General features: G+C 45.1%; 1 protein-coding gene across 4 annotated transcripts in view; it reads left to right on the top strand.

The window, feature by feature from the left end:
- The first annotated feature begins 14,210 nt into the window (after positions 1-14,210).
- ZMYND11 (zinc finger MYND-type containing 11) overlaps positions 14,211-24,326 on the top strand; it is a 96,289-nt gene continuing 86,173 nt past the window's right edge. For 2 of the 4 annotated variants that reach the window (XM_045530783.1, XM_045530778.1), the window contains exon 1: positions 15,035-15,134. The gene's annotated coding sequence lies outside the window, so the exon portion shown is untranslated. Of the gene's footprint in view, positions 14,233-14,510; positions 14,567-15,034; positions 15,135-24,326 lie in introns of those variants that run through there. The other 2 variants (XM_045530780.1, XM_045530779.1) reach the window with 2 other exon arrangements.

Raw genomic sequence — 24,326 nt, 5'->3', positions numbered from 1 at the left:
CCCTCCGGGTGGAGGGCACTACCCTGGACGGGGCTTGGGATAGAGATTGGAAGGGTCCCGGCGGCACCGCAGCCCCCAAGCCAGCCCCGCGGAGGCTGGAGCATTGCGCGGAGAACCACGGAGGGGCGTAGGAGCCGGCAGCCCCCCCGGGGAGGGGGAGGGGAGGGGGCCCAGCAGTGGCTCAGGAAGACCCGCTTTAGGAAGTCCTGCCCACCTGCAGGGCCCGGGGCTGTCACCAGCCGGGAGACACAAGCTCCTGCCAAGCACAGCAGCCCCCCAGCCGTTTCTCAATGGTCTGGCAACACAGCTTGTCCCGCACAGCTCCCTGGGCTAGGGCGCACTCGAGGTGCTTGACGCTTTGCCCGTAGACGGAAGAGGTCGGTGAGAGGGGCCCAGGCCAGGGCACCCACACACAGGGTGCTGGTTGCTGCCAGGCAGAGACACGCAGGGCGAGCCGAGAACCTGAGTTATAAAGATTTAGGGGTAAAGGTCATGATGCCAAGGTCACAGAGCGTCTTCATCCGCAGGGATGGGTTATCCCCATGTGACAACCTGGTCCTAGTGACAAGACTTTGTCCTAGTGACAGGAACCTGGTCCTGGTGACAGGCCTCTGGTCCTAGGGACAGGAACATGGCCCTAGGGACAGGAACGTGGTCCTACTGACAGAAACCTTGTCCTAGTGACAAGGACTTGGCCCTAGTGACAGGGACATGATCCTAGTAACAGAGACCTGGTCCTAGTGACAGAGACCTGGTCCTAGCGACAGGTCCCTGGTCCTAGTGACAAGACTTTGTCCTAGTGACAGGAACCTGGTCCTGGTGACAGGCCTCTATTCCTAGGGACAGGAACATGGCCCTAGGGACAGGAACGTGGTCCTACCGACAGAAACCTTGTCCTAGTGACAAGGACTTGGTCCTAGTGACAGGGACATGATCCTGGCAACAGAGACCTGGTCCTAGTGACAGAGACCTGGTTCTAGTGACAAGACTTTGTCCTAGTGACAGGTCCCTCATCCTAGTGAAAGGCCCCTGGTCATAGTGACAGACCGTGGTGCTGGTGACAGGAACCTGGTCCTGGTGACAGGCCCTTGGTCCCAGGGACAGGAACGTGGTCCTAGTGACAGAGACCTGGTCCTAGTGACAAGATTTGTCCTAGTGACAGGAACTCAGATCTAATGACAGGAACCTGGTCCTAGTGACAGGCCCTTGGTCATGGTGACAGGTCCCTGGTCCTAGTGAAAGGCCCCTGGTCATAGTGACAGGCCCTTGGTGCTGGTGACAGGCACGTGGTCCTAGGCACAGGACCTGACCCTGCCCACAGGCTCCTTGCCCAGGTTGCTGTCACCTCACTGGCGCCCCAATTTCCAGTCTTTCTGTTGGTGTCTCTGCTCTGATGCTGCCATGGCAGCTGTCCCTCTGCCTGTGACGTGTTGGATCACATTTCTACGGGTTTTGTTTCAGGCAGGCGAGTGGCCAGGAAGGTCCAGGGAGATTCATTTTGGGCAGTGGGTTCCATGGGGCCTCTTCTGAGCAGGGAAGGCCCGTGAGCTGGTGGGCAAGGCCGGTTCAGGTGTCTGAGCCCAGTGGGGACGAGGGCAGCAGTGTCCAGGCCTGTGGCACTGCGGGAGGGCACTTGCTCCCCCAGAGCGTGACATCGCTTACCTGTGTGTTCCCACCTGTGCTCCCGCCAGAAGGCCGTCCTCACGAGGGCAGGACTTGCACCTGCGCTCGGTCCTCACGCCTCACTTTGCCCTGAGGGCCGATCTCCGAGTGGGCTCAGGCATCCTGTGTGAATTCCCAGGGCCGGCTCGAGAGCAGGACACAGCCACATTGACCAATGAGGACTCAGCTGCACTCCAATCAGACTCAACCACATTGGCCAATCAAGCCTCAGCTGCATGGACCAATCAGGACTCAGCCGCTGTGACCAATCAGAGTCAGCCACACTGACCAATCAGGACACAGCCTCACTGACCAATAAGAACTCAGCCACACTGACCAATCAGGACTCAACCTCACTGACCAATCAGGATTCAGCCGCACTGACCAATCAGACTCAGCCTCACTGACCAATCAGGAGTCAACATCACTGACCAATCAGGACTGAGCTGCATTGACCAATCAGGACTCAGCCTCACTGACCAATCAGAGTCAGCCACACTGACCAATCAGGACTCAGCCTCACTGACCAGTAAGAACTCAGCCACACTGACCAATCGGGACTCAGACATCCTGACCAATCAGGACTCAGCCTCACTGACCAATGAGGTTTCAGCCTCACTGACCAATCAGACTCAGCCTCACTGACCAATCAGGAGACAGCCTCACTGACCAATCAGGACTGAGCCACACTGACCAATCAGGATTCAGCTGCACTGACCAATCAGACTCAGTCTCACTGACCAATCAGGACTCAGTCTCACAGACCAATCAGGACTCAGCCTCACTGACCAATCGGGACTCAGCCTCACTGACCAATCGGGACTCAGCTGCACTGACCAATCAGGACTCAGCCTCACTCACCAATCAGGACTCAGCCTCACTCACCAATCAGGACTCAGCGGCACTGACCAATCAGGACTGAGCCACATTGACCAATCAGGACTCAGCCTCACTGACCAATCAGGACGCAGCCTCGCTGACCAATCAGAGTCAGCCACACTGACCAATCAGGACTCAGCCTCACTGACCAATCAGGGCTAAGCTGCACTGACCTATCAGGACTCAGCCTCACTAACCAATGAGGGCTCAGCCTAACTGACCAATCAGGACACAGCGGCACTGACCAATCAGGACACAGCGGCACTGACCAATCAGGACTCAGCCTCACTGACCAATCGGGACTCAGCCTCACTGACCAATCGGGACTCAGTCTCACTGACCAATCGGGACTCAGTCTCACTGACCAATCAAGACTCAGCCTCACTGACCAATCGGGACTCAGTCTCCCTGACCAATCAGGACTCAGCTGCACTCACCAATCAGGACTCAGCTGCACTGACCAATCAGGACTGAGCCGCATTGACCAATCAGGACTCAGCCGCACTGACCAATCAGGACTCAGCCGCACTGACCAATCAGAGTCAGCAGCACTGACGTATCAGGCCTCAGCCACATTGAGCAATCAGGGCTAAGCTGCACTGACCAATCAAGACTCAGCCACACTGACCAATCGGACCAAGCCAGTGAATCCCTCATTTGTATAACGAACCTGACCGGAGCCTGGGCGGGAACTTCCGCTGTGTGACCTGAGCCTTCCCTGTGCTCTCTGGAACGGCCACCCTATCACACGGAAGGCGGGGTCTCTGGAATGAGTCTCTTTTCTTCAGACTCCTTTTTAGAGAACTTCTGTTCCCGGCATGCCCGCGTCCAGGAGACCTTCCCCCAGCTGTCCATGCCCGCGGGCCCGCCCGGCCCCGCCCTGCACCCTCCCCAGACCTCCCGCTCAGGCTGCAGCTCATCCCTGCCCAGGCTGCATGGGAGCTACTGGAGCCCCGAGGGCACGGACCTCGGTCGCTCGGCAGCGGGCTGCATGGTCGCCGTGCCCGGCTCCCGCGCATCACCTGGTTCTGGCGAGCAGTGGGTCGCGGGGTGTGCTCCCTGGCGAGGGCTGTCATCGGGAGTGTGCAGATGTCCTGGGGACACCTGCTCGGGACACCAGCTCCGCCCTTCAAGACACTCCACGTTCATTGACTGGAGACTTAATGTTTCAAGATGGCCATACAGCACAGTTGATCTCAAACCCAATGCAATCCCTACAAAAATCCAAAAAGACCTCTCAGCAGAAATGGGCAAACTGATCCTAACATTCAAATGGAATTTTAAGGGAACACAAATAACCAAAACCTTCTTGAAAAAGAAAGACAAACTTGGAGGTTCACACATCCCAATTTTAAATCTTAAATTTTACTACAGGCCGGGCGCGGTGGCTCAAGCCTATAATCCTAGCACTTGGGAGGCCGAGGCGGGCGGATTGTGTGAGCTCAGGAGTTCGAGACCAGCCTGAGCAAGAACGAGACCCCGTCTCTACTAAAAAATAGAAAGAAACTATATGGACAGCTAAAAATATATATATAGAAAAAAAATTAGCCGGGCATGGTGGCACATGCCTGTAGTCCCAGCAACTCGGGAGGCTGAGGCAGTAGGATCGCTTAAGCCCAGGAGTTTGAGGTTGCTGTGAGCTAGGCTGACGCCACGGCACTCACTCTAGCCCGGGCAACAGAGTGACACTCTGTCTCAAAAAAAAAAAAAAAAAAAAAAAAAATTTTACTACAAAGCAACAACAATCAAAACAGGATGATACTGGCATGAAGGTACACATTTAGATCAATGAAGTTCAACTGAGGGTCCAGATATAAATTCATGCTTCTATGGTCAATTGATTGTGCACAAGCCCCAAGGTCCCTAAATTCCGCAAGTGATGTCAGACAACTATCCAGATGCACAGGAATGAAACTGTACCCTGACATCATACCACACAGAAAAACTGAACTCAAAATGGTCCACAGGCCAAAATGTAAGAGGTAAATACACAAACCCTAGAAGAAAATATAAAGAAAAACCTTCATAACATTGGGTATAAGAATGATTTCTTAGAACGGATACCATAAGCACAGCCAGTAAGGAAAATTTCCTCAAAATTAAAAACCTTTGGAAATCCAAAGACACCACCAAGAAAGTAAGATGACAACCCAAAGAGGCACATTATATATCCGATGAGGGTCTGCTATCCAGAATATATAAGTAGCTTTTAAGACTGAACAGGAAAAAGATAAACAACCAAATAACAACATGGATAAAGAGCTTAAAATACACACTACACACACACACACATACACACACACTCAGACAAGCAATTGGCCAATAAGCACATAAGAAGATATTACACGTTATTAGTTATTATGGAAATTCAAATTCCAACCACAATGACATAACCACTCACACACACTAAAAAGGCTATTGTTAAAAAAAAATTAAAGATATCTGTTGGCAAGGGTACAGAAATCCTGGATATCCTTAAACATTGCTTGTAGAAACATAAAATGGTACAGGCTGTGTGTAAACTAGTTGAATCTTCCCTCAAAAATTTACATGCAGAATTACCATAGCTCAACAATTCCACTCCAAGGTATATACTCCAAAGATTAGAAAGCAAGTGTTCAAACAAGAACTTGTACATGAATATTTATAGCAGCCTTGTTCACAATAGCTGAAAAGTGCAAACAACCCAAACGTCCATCAACAGATGGATGGATAAGCAAAATTAGGTATATCATAACCTGATATATTCTTCAGCCATAAAAAGGAAAAAGAAAACTGAAATGGAGCAGTTGTTATGGAACACAACATGGCAGTATCTCAAAAATTAAGCATGGAATTCACTTACAACACAGTGATTCCACTTCTGGGTATATACTGAAAAGAACTGAAAACAGGGACTTGAACACCCATGTCCATGGCAGCATTATTCACTGTGCCAAAAGGTGGAAGCAACACAAGTGTCCACTGACAGATGAGCAGATAAATAAAATGTGGTCCATCCACACAGTGAAATATAATTCAGCCTTAAAAAAGAGGAAATTCTGACATGCCTAACAACATCGTGCTAAGGGAAACAACGCAGGCACACAAAGACAAATAGAGTATGCTCTACTTTTGAGGTACCTGGAGTAGTTTCCAGGGGCTGCGGGAAGAGAAAATACAAAGTGGGTGTTTAATGAGTACAGGGTTCCACTTGGGGAAGATGAAAGAAATTCTGGAGATGGTTACACAACAATGTGCACGTGGTTCATGCCACTGGAGTGTACACTTAAGAATGGTGAATGCTGTATGTATTTAATCCTACAGAAAAAAGGAATGAAGTACTGATGTATATCACAACATGGATGAACCTCGAAAATGTCCTAAGTGAAAGAAATCAGACACAAAAGGCCACATATTATATGAGTCCATTTGTATGAAATGTCCAGAGCAGGCAAATCCACGGCAATGAAAAATAGATTAGTGCTTGCCAGGGACTTGGGGGACAGGGAAAGGAAAGTTACTTTGTAATGAGCTCTGAGTTTCCTTCAGAGGAAGAAAAAAAATCTGGTACTATTAATAAATAGATGGTTGCACAACATGGCCAATGTATGACATTCCATTGAATTATATATTTACAAATGGTAAAAACGGTGAAATTTTAAAAGGTGCTTTCAACCATTTATATACATTGTCATAATATGGACCAGGGCTTTATCACTTAACTATATCGATTGGTGATGTAAACATAAGTGTGCAAACCTGAGATACCTTGCAACTGGTGTGCACGCACACGCACACACACACGGCTAGAGAATTACAGTAAGGTAACATGTGGTTCAGTAAATTCTTTTGAAATTTCCATGATCAATTGGGCCATTTGCCATTCATTTGGCAGTGAGATATAATTTTTGTTTACTCATTATCCGAAATATGAAGTCTGTGTTTAGCTGCTATTTCCTTGGTTTATATATAAATCGAAGGTCATTCTTACACATGATATACCAAATAATAATTTTTTTTATCTTTTGAAAAAATCACATTATCAACTTTTCAACTGTTAGATACCACAAACTGCTGGGACTTTAAGGCTCTAGCTGGGCAAAGCCTTAGAAAATTTGCTAAGGGTGTTTACTGTGTGGTCACGTTGACAGAACCAGAATAAAAGCCCTGAGACACCAAAAGCCTGCTGTGCATCTAAAAATGAAAGCAGAGTAGACTGCAGGCAGCTGGGGTAGACCGCATGGGAGAAGGGAGCAGGCAGGACCGCTCAGGGTCTGCAGGTCATGGCAGTCCTGTGCTGCTCAGGAGGAAGCGCTGCCCACACCCCCCCTGGAGTCTTCTCTGCTCTTTAGATCTGCCAAGGCTGGGAAACTGAGGGACAGTCTCAGAAACAGTTCCAAAAAAAGAAAACTGGAACTGAAGGGAAAGACACATTTTTCTCCCAGTTGGGGAAGGCGGTGAAACAGGCCTGGTGGATTGGACTGTCAGGGAGAAAGGTGGATTTCCTGATTTGGGGTTAACGGTGATGACCTGGGAGCGTGTGGCTGCTGCAAAACACATGGTAAAACACACGGGAGTACTTACCATGAAGTAGCAGACCTCACACAGCAATGACGCTGGAGACTCTGAACGCAGGACACAGAGGACTTTGCGCTGCGATGGCACATTCCCTGGAAGGAGGAAATTACTGTAGGGAAACTCCGTTTATGAACAACCACCTGAACACCCCACCAGTGAAACAGAGATGACAACGAACTCCCTCACAGAGGCTGAGCCAGACCCACGTCCAGCTCAGAGTCTGATACCCCATTAGGGTGGAGAGGCCACCGCGTGGACGTCACACCCATGGCCACCACGTCCTGGGCGTGGGGACCCCAGTGTGGTGGAAACTGTGGGTTCCCCGTTTCCAAATGTCCACCCGGAGCCCCTCCCGGGTCTCTGAGGACCGGCCGCCCCTCGGCAGGCGGCTGCGGACAGGAAGGCGGCGCCCGTGGGGCTGTGACAGGAAGGTTGAACTCACCCTCGGGGCCTCACGTCTGAGTGAGGACAAGGAGGTCTCACTGGCTTCGGGTCTGAGGCCAGGCCGGCAGGCGGCAGGGAGGTGGCACCTGCCGGCAAGGCTAACATGGCGGCACTGCGTCCTCTCACGCCTTGTGCAAAGCCGGGGGGCATGACGGGGGCTCCGCCCCCTGCCGGTCCCCCCCGGTCCTGCAGCCCTCGGTGCTCATGGGGGGGTGACGTGGCGAGCACCCCCTCCTGGCCTTGCTGGGGAACCAGTTAAACTCCGAGTTCAATGTCTTCGGAGCCAGGATCTGGAAATTCAAACTCAGATGGGCTCAGTGTCCTGTGTCTTTCAGAAAAACGGGGAGGCCCCTGAGCTGAAAGGGCCCCACCTAAGAGGGTTCTTACCTGGGGGGGGGCTCACCTTTAAGGGCCTCATCAGAAAGGAGCCTCATGTAAAAGGGGCCTCAGCTGGCAGGACCTCCGTCACCTAAAGGGGACTCACCTGACAGGGACCTGTGCTGAGTGTTCTCAGGTAAGAGGGTCTCACCTGAGAGGGGCCTGACCTGAAAGGGGCCTCAGCTGACGTAGCTACTGAAAGGACCTCACCTGAGCAGGCCTCACTGAGCGGCCTCACCTAAAGGAGCCTCATCTGAGAGGTGCCTCACCTGAAAAGACCTCACCTGACAGGGCCTCAGCTGGAGGGACCCCTCATATTTTGTGCCTCATCATCTCGGATAGCAAATTTAAACTTCCATCAAATGATCAATCCTGAAGAGATGCAGATGGCTTCATTTGGTTATTTGTCTCAACATGTGCTTTGTTGAAGAGTAAGGGAGGGGCTGGGCATGGTGGCTCTCACACCTGTAACCCTAGCACTTTGGGAGGCCGAGGCAGGTGGATCATTTGAACTTAGGAGTTCGAGACCAGCCTTAGCAAGAGCGAGACCCCCCCCCCCCCCGTCTCTCCTAAAAAAAATAGAAAGAAATTAGCTGGACAACTAAAATCATATAGTAAAAATTAGCAGGGCATGGTGGTGCATGCCTGCAATCCCAGCTACTCGGGAGGCTGAGGCAGGAGGATCGCTTGAGCCCAGGAGTTTGAGGTTGCTGTGACCTAGGCTGATGCCACGGCACTCTAGCCCAGGCAACAGAGCGAGACTCAGTCTCGGGAAAAAAAAAAAAAAGAGTAAGGGAATGCTCTTTGGATAAGTGGCAGTTGGAGGAGGGAGCTGTAAGGCTATGTCTGCCTCTGAAATGCACTTCATTCATGTGTTCATTCCCAGATTTGTGTTGGCCTGCCAGGGGCCAAGTACTGGGCTTGGTGAATAATAAACAGTGAACATGGGTCTACCCAAAGTCACCTTGGGGTGACTTAATATACTTTACAGCAAGTCTTGCCATTATCTAAGGTGCCTTGGGGTGCCTCTTAAAGTGTAAGTCTTGTCCTTTTGCAGTGGTTTTAATTTTTGAAATCACTGTATCATTTAAAGTCAATATTAGTGGATGAAGGGGGTGGCCAGGGCAGCAGCGTGTTGTGACGTGCTCAAGCCCAGTGGCCATGCCCCCACAGGCCAGAGCTTCACAGGGTGCTGGGACAGAGTGGCCTCAGTCCACACTCACAGTGATCACAGCAGTCCCTGCCTTACTACCAGCAGCTAGTTGCTGTGGGAGTATCTCACCTGGCAAATGATACTTTTTACAAAACGGAACACAGACATATCCTTACCCCTTGATCTCCTTTTTTGATTGGTGGATTTCAAAGTGGGCAACCCTGAGCCCTGGGGCATCTCAGAGCTGCCAGTTACAGCTGCAGGAGCAGCACGTGAGGACAGCCTCCTAGTCATCGGTCTGCTTTTTATCTGCTTTACAGAATGAGCGTCCACCTCAGACCTCACTACCTTGCTGTTGTGACAGCATAGTGAATGCAAGGTGATCACTACTTAAACTCACTTTACATGGGTTAGAGTTTACTCTTATTGATAAGTAGCACATTTACAAATGAGCTGCTTCTGTGAAGAGTCCCCACACTTATTTTACATTCATTTTTATTAGCTTCAAATGCCCAATAGTTATATTTTTTGGCTTTTTCATAAATCCTGGGATGTCAGCTACATATAGATTGTAGCCACAAATCTTGCTATGCACTAACTGTAACAATCTGTGGAAAATAAGATTTTGCACAACTTAAGTTTACTGGTAATTTTCTGAAAACCGTATATTATTTAAAATTCAGTATAGCTACATGGTACGTAGTTCCAAACATGGATAACAACTGTAGGGGCTGGGCCTAGAAGGATGGATGGATGGAAAGAGCGTGAGCAGGTGAATGAAGGGTCAGGTGAAAACGCCTGCCCGAAGCTGCTTGTCTGCAGAGTGCAAAGGTCCCCTGAAAACAGCTGACCTGTATGGAAGTTGTTAAAAAAAATTAACAAGCAGCCTGACCCTTTTCACGTGTCCTTGGAAATAAATATGGGGAGGAAGTTGGCTGAGGAGTCCATTTTCTCCTTCAGATTTTGGCCTCCCCCCTTCTCTCTAAACACTGTGTGCTTAGACCAATAATTCATTCCTTCGCTACAGAGCTTGGGAATGAAAAAGTAGCTGCAACAAACAACCAATCTCTTAGGCCACTATTTTTAATAAATTTTCCTGACTATGAACAATGATTTTTAAAAAGAAGATATTTAACCCCAAAATATGCATTTTAAACATTCTCTTCCATAATATTTTTGTGCTAATATTTAATGAAATAGAAATCATATGTAGTTTTACATTCCTTTTCACTTAATAGTTTCTATTGCTGCATTTTTATCTTATTTCCACTTGATTTTTATTGATATTACAAAAAAAAAATCATGATGGGCCAGGTGTGGTGGCTCACACCTGTAATGACAGTGCTTTGGGAGGCTGAGGTGGGAAGATCACTTGAGGTTAGGAGTTCAAGACCAGCCTGGGCAACATAACAAAACCCTGTCTCTACAAAAGATAAGAAAAAATTAGGCTGGGAGCAGTGGCTCATGCCTGTAATCCCACCACCCTGGGAGGCTGAGGAGGAAGGGCCACTTAAGCTCAGGAGTTCAAGACCAGCCTGAGCAAGAGCGAGACCCCATCTCTATAAAAAATAAAAAACATTAGCCAGGAATGGTGGAGTGCACATGTAGTCCCAGCTACTCAGGAAGCTGAGGCATGAGAATCACTTGAGCCCAGTAGTTTGAGGTTGTAGTAAACTATGATGATGCCACTGCACTCTAGCCTGGGCAAAAGAGTGAGACCCTGTCTTAAAAAGAAAAATTCATCTGAGTGTGGTGCCACATGCCTGTAGACCCAGCTACTTGGGAGGCTGAAGCAGGAGGAGCACTTGAGCCCAGGAGTTTGAGGCTGCAGTGAGCTATGATTACACCACTGCACTCCAGCCTTGGTGACAGAGTACAACCCTAATATCAAAATACAAATGAATAAACAAAAAATTGTGATTCACCTCACTCATTAATTCATCAACTATTTCTGAGTGCCTGTCCTGAGTGCCAAACATTTGAGTTCTACATATTTGGGGAAAATGCCTAACCCTGGACAATTAATTACACACCTCATTTTTCCTCTTCCACCAACTTCATCCCAGTTTCCCACCTTGAGTGGTAAAGTTCAGTGGTCTACGAGGGCAGACCCATTTCTAAATATGTTAAAAATGGAGAAGAAATAACAGAGAATCATATTTTCTCTCAACAAATGCTTGCAATCCTATTCTCTTGCTATAGATGGAAATTTCATCCTCGGAATCTCAAGAGGTGAATATTCTCCAACTATGTAGAGGTCCAGTCTGGCTGGGACAACAGTGATGCTTTCCTCAGTAAATGGATGCCCTGGGCTAACCAGCAATGTCATGTACGTGGACATGCTCAAAGTGCTTTTATATGCTTAAAATATTAACCCAAGTAGAGATGACACCTCTGTTATATATCTATACTTGTATCCATGGGCAGAGAGAACATCACACTGCTCCTCTCAGGGCTTGGGAGAACTGTATCACAAGATCCTTCACTCCACAGCCCTGAGTTATTAACCTAAGTAAAACATGATCCAATTAACATGTAGTTTTAATTAATGTGCATTAAGAAAGACTACAATACCTGAGTGACAGAGCCACTGATATTATGTTATATAAAAAAAAAACCACCAAAAATCTTGACAGTGCTTTGCTTTCAAATGAGAACACCAATTTTACCTGTGGTACTTTTTCATTTAACAGTATGTATTGGGTGCCTGGGTATGCCATGGAGAACAGATCCCTCATCAGTCTATCAGTGCTAAGATCAACGTAGTGTTACATATTTTCTTGTGTTATGAGGGAAAACACAAGGAGGACCTACTTTAAATTGGGAGCTCAGGAAGATCCTTTTGTAAAAAGTGACATTTGTAGAGATGGGGTCTTGCTAAAGGCTGGTCTTGATCTCCTGGCCTCAAGCAATCCTCTCAGCTTGGCCTCTCAGAGTGCCAGGATTACAGGTGTGAGTCACCTTGCCTAGCCCTAAAAGTAACATTTAAACAGATACCTGAAGGTTGAGTAGGATTAGCCCTGGGAAAATAAGGAAGGGTATTCCAAGAGGGAACAAACTTTGTGCTGTCCTGAGATGGAAAAAGGGTCAGTGAGGCAGGAGTGAAATTAAAGTTAGGAGGTAGGTAGGGGACTGACAATGCTGGCACTTGTGAGCCAAAGAACAAACACAGTAGAAAATTGTTGAAGGGTTTTAGGAAAGGAAGCAGCATTAACACTAATGTCCATATATTGTTGCCTGTTTTTTTTTTTTTTTAATGATATCTTTTGGATGGATTTTTAAATGTGGAGTTCTAGGAGCAAAGACATAAATTTTTTTAAGCCTCTTGGTATATATTTCAAGAATGTAAAACAATTGTATTTCCTACCTATACTATATGAGTGTTCGTTTCATTAACCCTTGATAGCATTAACGTTAGAAAATAATTCTATTGTTTGAAGAAAAGCAGCGTTATGTTGTTTTACTGTGTCATTTCATTACTAGTGAATTTGAATATTTGTCAGTATTGATTGTATTTCTTGTTCGGTAAATTATCCATGGCCTCCTGTCTTTTTTTTGGGGGGGAGGGGAATATTGGTATTTATCTTATTGATGTGGTATAGCTTTTTATATTTACAGACTAGTGGGACAGGCCGGAGGGGTGGGGCATGTCTGTAATACCAGCACTTCGGCAGACTGAGGTGGGAGGATGGCTTGAGGCCAGGAGCTCGAGGCTGCAGTGAGCTATGATCACACCACTGCACTCCAGCCTGGGCGACAGAGCGAGATGCTCTAAATAAAGACCAGTAGTCTAGTTCTTAATAATTACACTTTTACTTTCACTAGTACAGTCTTCCCTACCTTACAAGGGTAATTTGTTACTGAAAAACCATTCTTAGAAGTTGAAAATGTATTTACTATTACTTTAAAGTAGAAAAAATGGTATTTGTTCCTCAGTCCCCATAAATGTATAACACCGGGTCCCACTGAAACGAACGTCTTTACTTCACTAGTTCACATTAATAATCATACCACAACACAACACTTTCTGTTCACCAATTTCCCTGTGATGTGCTGTTCATCTATATTCCCGAAGCTTGTCATAGCTATTCTACACCATACACTTACGACTATGTTCTCAAAGCATACATATATACTCAATGCTTTTGTAATTCAGCACTTAATGCAAAACAAAACCATAAAACCTAACATAGTAGCAAAGGCAAAATAAATAAAAAGCATTTCAGGGGCACCAGTGCATGAGCTTACTGTTGCTAGATATGAGCGAACCAGAGACTCCGACTATACACAGCGGTGAACATGGCCCTATCTTAGCAAGTCCTAAGAAATTTGAGTCGGTCTTTATTATACAAAGAAAGTAGGAGAACGGGTATTAGAAGAAACTTCTTATGGGCATATTTTAGAGTAGGACTATACTTGTTTTTCACATATAGGATTTATAAAGTTTTACATACTCAAATTTATCTGTCTTTGTGTGTGTGTGATTGTTTTCCCCATTGCTTTAGGGCTTTGGATATTCTTCTCCATGCTCAATCTTACAAATAGGATAATTGATAAATTGGATTAGATTCCCAAAATTTCTAGAACAGTCTCTTTCTGATGATTCTCAGGTACAGTGGTTCCCCTTTAACCTGTGGGGGTTCCAAGACCCCCTGTGGATGCCTGAAACCAGGATACTATCAAACCTTACTTATACTATGATTTTTTCCTGCACATACATGTTTATGATAAAGTTTAATTCATAGATTAGACACAATAAGAGATTTACAACAATAATAATAAAATGGAAGAATTATAACACTATACTATAACAAAAGTTATGTGAATGTGGTCTCTCTCTCTCAAAATAACTTACTGTACTGTACTCGCCTATTTTCAGACCTCACTTGACTGCTGGTAACTGAAACTAAGTACAGGTGCACGTGCCCACTGATGACGAGAACAAGACATCTTAGCCGAAACGTCTTCCTTCCAAACTCCTGGGAGAGAGGACAAGAGGGGAAAGTATGTGAGCGCTATAAAAGTATGTTTATGGCTGATACTTTCTTGAACCACAGGTGTGCGGGATCTCCTCCCGTTAGATGTCAGATGCAGACTGACTGACTTTGATAGACAACCTACTTGGAACGCAAATTTGCGGTGCTCTTGCCAAATTGGTAAGGGCTGGTCCCGTTCTTGTTGAAGTGCTGTTTGCCTATGCACGGAACGGGAGTCTAGCACCTGTCTGCAATTCCTCCTGACGCCGGATTAAAAAGATGTTAGAAGGAGGTGGCTGGCTTTGTCGCCTCCAGACCCAGCCGCGCTCGCACCGAGGACGCCACCCGCCCGCCCGCCGGCGATGCTCCCCGAACGGGCTCGCGGGGCGCCCGTTCCGGCCCCGGCGCGCCGCACGCAGCCGCCTTCGCGTGTGGGGACGGAGGGCGCGTGTGGCTGCGCCGGGACCAGCTGAGGCGCTGCGGGCAGCGGCGCGGGAGCCCGGCCGGAGCCCAGGTAGGAGCGGCGCGCACGGCCCCGGCGGGGCGGGAGGCGGCCGCGCGCAAGCCCGGCGCCCGCCGCTGGGGCCCGCGGCGTCGGCCCCGCGCACCGCCCCGCCGGGCACAGCCGGCTCCGGGCGGCCGGGCGGCAGGGACGAGCGGCCGCCCGCGCGGCGGCGCCATGTGAGCGGCCCGCGGGGACGCCGACTTTCCCGGCCGCGGCGCCCGACTTCCCGCCGCGGCTCCGGCCGCCGCCCGCGAGGACACACAGTAAGTGCGGGCGGCGGGGCCCGCGCCCCCCCGGCCTCGCCCGGCGCGACCGCCGCGTCCTCCGAGCGGCGCGCGGCCAACATGGCGCCCCGCGCGCCCCGGTCCTGCGCGGAGCCGGCGGCGGGGTCCGGGCGGGGGAGCCGGAGGAGGGAGGAGGCCGCGGAGGAGGAGGAGGAGGCGGCCCGAGCGTCCCCCCCGCCCCCCGCGCCCGCCCGTCGCCGGCTCAGGCCCGAGAGGCGCCGGGCGGCGGGAAGGAGGCGGCTCCGGAGGGAGGGCCGGGCGCGGCGCGGCGGCGGCGGAGCCGGAGCATAATGGTGGGGAGACCTCGCGGCGGCGGCGGGGCGGCGGGGCGGCCGTGGCGGGGGCGCGGCCGCGCTGCGGAGCCCGCCCGGCTGCGGCCTCCCAGGCGGCGGCGGCGGGAGCGGACGGCGCCGGGCCGCGCGGAGCTTTGTGGGCCGGGCCGGGCCGGCGGCGGGGCCCGCGGGGCGGCGGCGGGGCCTGCGGGGTCGGCGCGGCCCGCCCGCCCGCTGCCCGCTCGCCGTGGGCGGCCGCGGAGGCGGCGCGGGGCGGAGGCCCGGGAGGACGGCGCGGGGCCTGCTCGGGCCGGGAAGCCGCGGAGTCGCGTGAGCATGCCCGCCGGGCCCCGCGCCTCCCGCCCGGCCAGGCCTCGGGCCGTGCGCGGTGGGGCCGGCGGCAGCGCGGTCCCGGCGTGTGGACGGCGGAGAGGAAAGGACGCTTTGCGGTGGCCGCGCGCCGTGGGCGGTGGGAGCCGCGGCGCAGGGTCGACCGTGGCCAGACGGGGGTCCCTGGGTGTCGGGGGGGGCTGCGGGCGACCCCGGGAGCGAGGCCGCCACTGCCTCAACGGGTCCTCGCGGGCCTCCGGGACTGTCCCGTGGGGTCCGCCGCCCTCCTCCCGCCGGAGCCCTGGGGAGAAGCTGCCGGGCCGCGCTGGGACGAGGGGGCTCCTTGGGGGCTGCCGGCCGCGAACTTTCCTTTGCTCTGTCCTCCCTCGCGCTTTTCTTCAGAGTCAGGCTGTGGAGGCGCTTGCGGTGTGTGTGGTGTGTGTGCTTTGCGGTGTGTGCACAGCACCTGGCGTTTTACACGGCGCCCTATGGGGGGTTGTATGCGGTATGTACTCAGCGTCATGCTGTGTGTACACGGCATCCTCGTCACTTAAGCTGTGTATGCAGTACCGAGTGTCATATGCAGTGTGCACACAGTACCCAATGCCATATACAGTGCGTACATAGTGCGTAGTGTCATATGCTGTGTGTACACACTGTCCTTGTCACGCTGTGTGCGCAAGCGCTACCTGTTGTCTCATACAGTGTATACGAAGTACTTGGTGTCATATACAACGGTGTATACATAGTACCGCATGTCATACATAGTGTGTAGGGAGTATTCTTGTCACTTATGCTGTGCATACGGTACTCAGTGTCATAAATAGAGTATATACGTAGTACTTGGTGTACTTGGTGTCATGGGGTATGTACATGTACCAGGTGTCATATAATGTGTAGATAGTATCCTTGTCATGCTGAGTACGCAGTATACAATGTGCAGTATATAGTATATACATAGGACTGCTGTGTATGCAGTGTCTTTGTCATGCTGGGTACGCAGTACTTGGTGTCATGTACATTATATACATAGTATCTGACATCACCTACAATGTATACATAGTATTTGGTGTTATATACAGTGTATACACAGTATCCTTGTCACTTATGCTGTGTACCCAGTTCCCAGTGTCATATACAGTGTGTATGCAGGACCCACTATCATATACATTGTATATGTAATAACTGTTGTCATATATGGTGTCTATACAGTATCCTTGTCACTTGTGCTATGTACCCAGTGCACATACCAGTGTTATATACAGTGTGTATGCAGGACCTGGTGTTCATGCAGTATGCATAGAGTACCCCACTGTCTCATACAGCGTATGCAGTACCTAGTGTCATATACAGTGTGTGTGCATTACTTGATGCTCTATGCAGTGTGTACAAGGCACCCTGCTGTCATGTACAGTATGTATGCAGTACTCAGTGTCATACAGTGTGTATCTAGCACAGTGCCTGGTGTCACATATAGTGTGTCTGTAGCACCTGATGTCATATTTGGTGTGTATGTAGTATCCTTGTCACATAAGCTGTGTACCCAGCACCCACTGTCAGATGCAATGTGTACACAGTCCCCAGTGTCGTATCCAGAGTATGTAGTACCCTATGTCATACAAAGTGTAAACATTGTCCCTGGGAATAAGCATGTTTGTGAGGTTGGAAGTGATGCCCAGGTGGCCCCCTCAAGGAGTGGGCATCCTACAGGCAGGCTGGGTTTTTAGGGAGGTCCTGAGTCCTTGCTCTGCCTCACTGTGGCATTCTGCACCCCACAGTCTGCTGTATCTCATGGAGGCAAGAGCATTCTTAAAAATAATCTAATCTGTTTGTCCACAGGCAGAAAATGAATGTTTACTTGCTTACTTTTAAACTGAGGAGAGTAGTATCAGCTTACTAATAATGGGATGTGTAAACTTTTCAGATTTTGGGGTCATTGGTTCTAATTAACAGTTTGAGGTTATCAGAGAGAGAATGTTGTTTGTACTTTAAAGGTTTGAGTGCTTTCTGGTAGACAACGTCATCTTTGCAATTCTTTTGAATGTCTGATTTGTACAGGCAGGAGATAAAATATGATTTTCTGTACAGGCATACTATTTTCCTTGTCTTTGACTAATTGATGCAGATTACATTACAGTCGTTATTTTTGGTTGACTCATCTTTATAAGGTGACCAGGATACAGAATCAGAGATCAGAAGATATAGTATGTAATTATGACAGAATCAAAATATTTTTCTTATTTAAGTATGTGATTAAGAGGATTTCTGTATTTTACAATGTCCTTGTTTTCAGAAATTACTGATATGGAAACTGAAGCTCCCTTTTACATTCTCTAAATTGGGCACCTTATTTTTCCAATTACCATTTGCGAGGTATTTAAATAAGCATACATGTCCTTCCAGCTTTACAAAGAAAAATCAATTAAAATGTTAAAATTTAGCTCTTTAGTTCATACTAAACATTCCTACAATGTGGTTATGTTGGTGCATTGAATAGATGTCATCTTGCATGCTTCAGTAAATGATATGTTTGTTTGAACTCTTACCCTTTTGTAACGCCCCCTTTTTCTTTTTAGGGTTGTTCAGATAGTGTATAACAGGGGCATTCATACCTTTTGGCATACCTTAATTGAGACACTAATTGGAGCTAAGGATATTAACATTTGTAATAGAAGTACCAAATGCTGCTCTAACTTGCCTACTTAAAGCCCTAACCCTCTAATGCCAGATTGTCTTTATCTTCCTTGTCCTTCAATGGAATTCTACACAGACAGCATCATTACATTTAAGCAAAGAGGACGTGTCTTCAAAAAAAAAAAAAAAATGGAGAAAATAGTCTCATCCTTGATAGTTAAAAACTTTTCACTGTTTGCAAACCTTAACTTGGATATAATATTTAATTTTTTTTACAGGGTGATAAGGGTTTTTTGTTTATTTGGCTTTTTTTTCCTTTGTCGTTAGAGAGGTAGCATGGCAAAATGATGAAGAGCACAGACTTTGAGACGCAACAGCTCAGGTTTGAATCTCACCTGTGTCCTTTACTAGTGGAGTGACCTTGGGGAAATCACTTTAACTTGCCATGCCTTGTCTCAGTTTCCTTATATGAAAAGCAAGGGGGATAGTAATTGCAGCAAACTCATAGGGTTATTGTGAAGATTAGATGAGGTACCATTTTTAAAGCACTTGAAACAGTGCCTGGCTCATAATGAGCACTGCAAAGATAGGTAAACACAAGTTGAGCCCCTTCTTACAATACACTATTTTCAAGTTGATTTAGGAAACACAGATCCTCAACCTGTAGTCTCAATAAAGGTATTTCCGTACTGTGTTCTGATATAGGCTGTCTTGTGTTCCCAGTGACAGTCTAACCTTAAGAATTCTTTCTAAATTTATTTGTTTTTTCTTCATTCTAGTAGGAGAAGGAACATGTGTAATGCATGCCCATCACTATTTTTTAAAAGCTGCCAGTATAAAAGTTGCCTATTGGAAATGGTAGTTTTTAGTAGTTGGATCTCAAGTACCATGTACTTTAGGTTTTGAAACCTCATGTGCCCACAGCATGGATTTAAATGAAATTCATAAATAATCTAAAACCTCATTCATCATTGATTTTGACTGTTGTTTCCCATGATAGAAGTTATACTTAGACAGTTTCTGTTTTTAGTTTGCTTTGTTTCTGCTTTGCTTTTCCCAGTGTGCTCTTATTATTATTTTTTTATAAGTCATATTAAGAATAGAAGGAAGGAGAAAATGTACTGTCACATACATAGAAGGTACTCAAATAGGTTTATGAGTCAAATCTAATTCAGGAAAATAGTAATTAAACTAGTGTGGAAAGGGATGAGATCTGAAATTATGGTACGACATATTCACATACGATATGCCTTGTCTTATTAATTTGTATTTAACTCTCATAGCATACATCTAAATCTCTGCTTTTGCACGTTAGTTATCTCAGAATGTTGGAAAATAAGCATTCGTTACACTCCTGAGGGCTTGTTTATCTGAAGCAATTTTAACGATTTTTATCATGACTCAATCTTTGACGAATAATACAAATATCTGAAATACACATTGTGAGAGTTCTTATTTTAACTATTGGTTTTAAATTAATATTTTCCCCCACATCTGTCACCCTGTCTGTAATTGTTTCAGGTTGTATGTTTTATATTTGTTTGAAATAGACTTTCTGAATAAAGAAAAACTCTTTGTCACCTCTTCATTTGATCATCCTTAATCCCTTACCAACATTTTTAGTAGGAATTTTCACAAGAACTAAAAAGTAACTGATTTGAGTTCAATGTCTACCTGTATCTCTCACGTAACAACTTTGAGTTACTTACTTGCAGTGCCACTGTCACATTTCAAAACAAGTATAAATCTGCTTTGGTGCAGAGACTCTGTGCAGAGGTTGCACTGCAGGTTATCAGTGTTTTACCCCCCAGTAGTCTTGGTTTTTGAAATGTCTTGGTGCCTACAATTTTATAACACAGATGAGTTACAATAATATGTATTAATATCATGTATTGTCCGTCTACTGTGTATCAGCCACTGTGCAATTATTTACATACATTATCTCACTTAAAACTCGTACATATTATCATCTTAAAAGCATGGCAGTCCTCCTTTAAGTTATGGAAGGTTCACCTCCTTGTAGCACACCCCTCATCCCTTCCCATTGCATGACAAACAGAAAAACACACACAGAAGAGAAGTGGGTGAATCAGATGTTTTGAAAGAGAACATGATCCATGTCACATGAAAGTTTGAGAATCCCTGGAATAAGAGGTAAATGATAGAAATGAAGATAATGGGAGGAGATAAGACTCTAAATCTAAATACTCAATAAAATAACCTTTTGAATAATCATGGCTTAACTTTAATTTTTAAAACATATACAGAAATGAATTATTGCTTTAAAGAAAGAGCTTGTGTGTCTAGGTACCTGCTGTTATGTTTTTTCTGTAGGAAATTCATAAAAAGTTACTTAGTTTGTATTGTGAAAATACTGTACAAGCTTTAATATCAAAATTAGTTACAAAATGCAAAGAAATAGTCTGTAAAATAAAAACTATTTGGAATTTTTTTAGTATTTGTATAATCCATTACATATTTTAGGAGGGAAATTTAGCAAATTGTTACATATTTAAGTCAACTCAACAAATAATCTAATTAGATATTTAGTTAATCTTTCTTTTTTGTATATTTTGTATTTCAGAGTGGTATTCTGATTTTTAACTCAGGTTTCTTTTAAGGGAAAATTAGCATCTTAGAATATATTTTCACAATTAAGGTGCAGGGTAAGATCTTTTAAATGTGTTTGATCAGATAGCGGTAGAAATACCCTTATGTGCAAACACTGAAGTGATTTATTCACACTATTAAATCATTGTAAAGTTACATTTGCACTGGGTATGTGACAGATTTCACTTAAAGTTGGTAACATCAGCAATTGTCCAGAGTGTTTGCTCCATAAATGGCTAAAAGTTTGTATACCTCTATGTAAAATTAAAGAGAGAAATGATGAAGGTAATAGAATTCTGTTGCATCAGAGTTTTAAAGGAGTCATGTAGATTCTTATCTATATGTTTTTCAGAGATGAGAGTGATATATTTACAGATCACATTATCTTATACATTAGTTGGAAAATATGTGTTGCTGAAAACTTGTACACAGTTTTATTTTTTAAACTGAATAATAAGTATAGTAGGTAAGCTAGTTTTATTTAAAATAAATGCTTTTATAGTTCAAGTTACTTCATAATTAAATGTTTCATAAAATCACATTAAAAATTGCATTTTTGTACAAGTAGAATATATGCAATTTTAATGTCTTACCTTCATTTATCAATACATTGTTATTTTTTGAAATTCTGGTATGTGTCATACACTTGCTAGGTTCTGAGGTGAACAAGATAAGAGACTTCTTGCCATTGCAGAGTTTATAGTTCAGAGTAACACAGTTACTAAAGGAAACACAATAAAGTGAAACAGAGAGTAAGTCCAGGGTACTGTGGAACAGTGTCTGAATCAAGATACATTGTATTTGAGTCAGGATTACCTGTGAGGTGTTAGCACTGATGATTTAAAATTTATTCTAATTTGTAACTTTGAGATTTTACTGTATTAACCACCTGAGGGTTTTTAAAAAGCAACTTCCTTTTTTTTTTTCCATTTTTTTTTTTTTCTTTTCTTTTTTTATTTTTTTGAGACAGAGTCTCACTCTGTTGCCCTGGCTAGAGTGAGTGCCGTGGCATCAGCTTCGCTCATAGCAACCTCAAACTCCTGGGCTCAAGCAAACCTGCTGCTTCAGCTTCCCGAGTAGCTGGGACTACAGGCATGTGCCACCATGGCTGGCTAATTTTTTCTATATATTTTTAGTAGAGCCAGGGTCTCTTGCTCAGGCTGGTCTTGAACTCCTGACCTCTAGCAATCCGCCCATCTTAGCCTCCCAGAGTGCTAGGATTACAGGCATGAGCCACCACTCCCAGCCTAAAAGCAACTTTCTTATGTTAATTTTTTACAGTACTCTGTTAAAAAGTAGACCTGTATTAAATATCAAACATATATTATGTTCTGCAGATATTATCTGAGCATTTAAGTGAAACGTAGACCCATTTAAAAGTTTTAGTGTTTTTTTTTTCCCCCAGTTTGGTCAGCTTGTATGTTAAGTAAATTTAAAATATAATTTAAAGAATGTAGGATCTTCTTTCTTAGTTTAAGCATTTATCATATGGACATAAAAGCAAGATATACAAAAATTTTTCAATGGATTTCTGTTGAGAGCTTGTCACATTAATTCTCATAAGTGGAATTAAAAATACTATTTGAAAAAATTCAGTTAGATACTATGGTTTATAGCAAGAGAATCTGACTTATATACATTTTAATTTGACTATGCACTTTAGCTCACGTTGCAAGTCCACTTTGGAAGCAGTTTTTGGCAAGCTAGGTTTTATCACAAACAGTGCCTGTAGCACTACCATCTTTTTTAAAGATGTCCATCATTGAGCATCTTCCATACTAGGCAATGTACATTGTCCATTTAGTCTTCACAACAGCATCATGAAGGGAATGTTGTTATAATGCTTTTATAATAAGGGAAGAGACACAGTTAAATTGCTGGTACCCAAGGTCACACAGACATAATCAAATTGGTTTCAATCCATGTGTATGACTACCAAACCTGTAGCATGTTATGCTAGTCTGTCTCCCTAAAACCCATCAACCTCTTGGGTGTTTGTACTGATATGCCTTCATCTTCCCGATGTACCTTTGTAAGTCTGCAAAAGTATGTAATATTAACAGAATGTAAAAACTGTGCTCATTCTACCTATAAAAGCAGGAGGTGGAAAGGCAGGGATATTAGGAAACTCCTGATAATGAAAACATTCCATACGTAAAGTTCTGGTTAATTCCAATTTCACTGGTGATGATAGCTGGCGATCTAAGAACAAGTGTGGGTAATTGGTTCATTTTCTTGCTGTCACTATGGTAGCTCATGTTATAAAGATAACTTGAGGCAGGAGCAGTGGAGGTGGGGAGACCTATGATCTTTAATACTTATGGAGAAAAATGTTTGGAAACACTTGTAATTAACTCCAACATTAAAGCATTCTTGTCTTCAAAGGGGAAGTCATTGTCTTAAGGAATCTTTTAACATTCCTTCTACTGGATAAGTTCAATTTAGATTGAAATAGCTAATTTCTTGAAAGCTGCGGTAAATGCTAAGGCTTCAGAATTCCATTAGGTGTGCACTGTCATCTAAAATAAAATACCCTTTCATGAGAAGCATGTGGTGAAGAGAGTAACAGACCAAGTGAGTTATAGCATCCACAGATCCAGAGCATCCTGACAGCCATCAATAGCAATGTTCCAGTGGGTTATTAAATGATTTTCTCATATTTGATAGCTATGGAAAGATTTTTAAAAAAATTTTTTAATGAAGGCTAAGTATAGAGAAGCTCTCTCAACTTGAAAGCTATTTATGAATATTTTAGTTTTCTTTTTGTAGATTCTTGATTTACCTGCTTATTGTTTGTTTTTCTATCTCAAAAATGCATCTGAAAAATGCTGTTTGAGAGAGCAAGTCCTTAATTTGCAATTGAATTTTGACATGGAGCCCTTCCCGAATTAATATAAAATATGCCTATTTTAACTGCCCAGTCAAAAAATAAGAATAATTTATTTAGGGTTTCTATTGATGGCAAATTTAATAGGTTTTGGGAGGAGGTGTATTTACCATTAGTGATGTTGTCTTTTTAAGTTATAGACAATATAAAGTCTAAAGTAATTTTTTCTACTGTACTTATAATTTATCATTTCTCTTATGTTTGGAAATATCAAGTTTAATATCATTTAATATCAACATACCTGAAACGTTTCTTTTGAAATACCTACTTATTTACCACTCTTCACATATATGTTCTACACAATCTTAAGAAGCCTCTTACTTGTGATTAATATTCATGTTGGTTTGGTTCAGGCGAGAAACTCCCATTTGAATCATTTGAAAGTTAAATTTTATTTTTTTTAAGGACTATTCAAATAAAACTAGTTTTAGACCCAGTTACTCTCAAGTGACTTAAAAGCTGAACAACCAACAGTCTAATAAAAAGTTGGACCTTCTCTTGGTTCATCTGCATTTTTAGACAAATGCTGATGAAAAGTGTACTGTTGTAAGCTTTAGTTACAGTAGTATTTGTACCATGTTCTTTTAAATGAATTCTTTGGGATTTTAAGTGATGGTGCTACACAACTCAAATTAGGAAGAAACAATATTTAGCATGCTGGTTCTCCATCATGAGTGAACATCTAAATTGCTTTTTAAATTCTGTTTTACAAAAACATTAAACCAGAATCTCTGGGAATGGATCTAAGCTCT

The sequence above is a fragment of the Lemur catta genome, chromosome 18 (assembly GCF_020740605.2).
Source record: "Lemur catta isolate mLemCat1 chromosome 18, mLemCat1.pri, whole genome shotgun sequence".
Classification (NCBI taxonomy): domain Eukaryota; kingdom Metazoa; phylum Chordata; class Mammalia; order Primates; family Lemuridae; genus Lemur; species Lemur catta.
The sequence above is the reverse complement of the archived record's forward strand: the minus strand, read 5'-3'. Positions and strand labels throughout refer to the sequence as shown.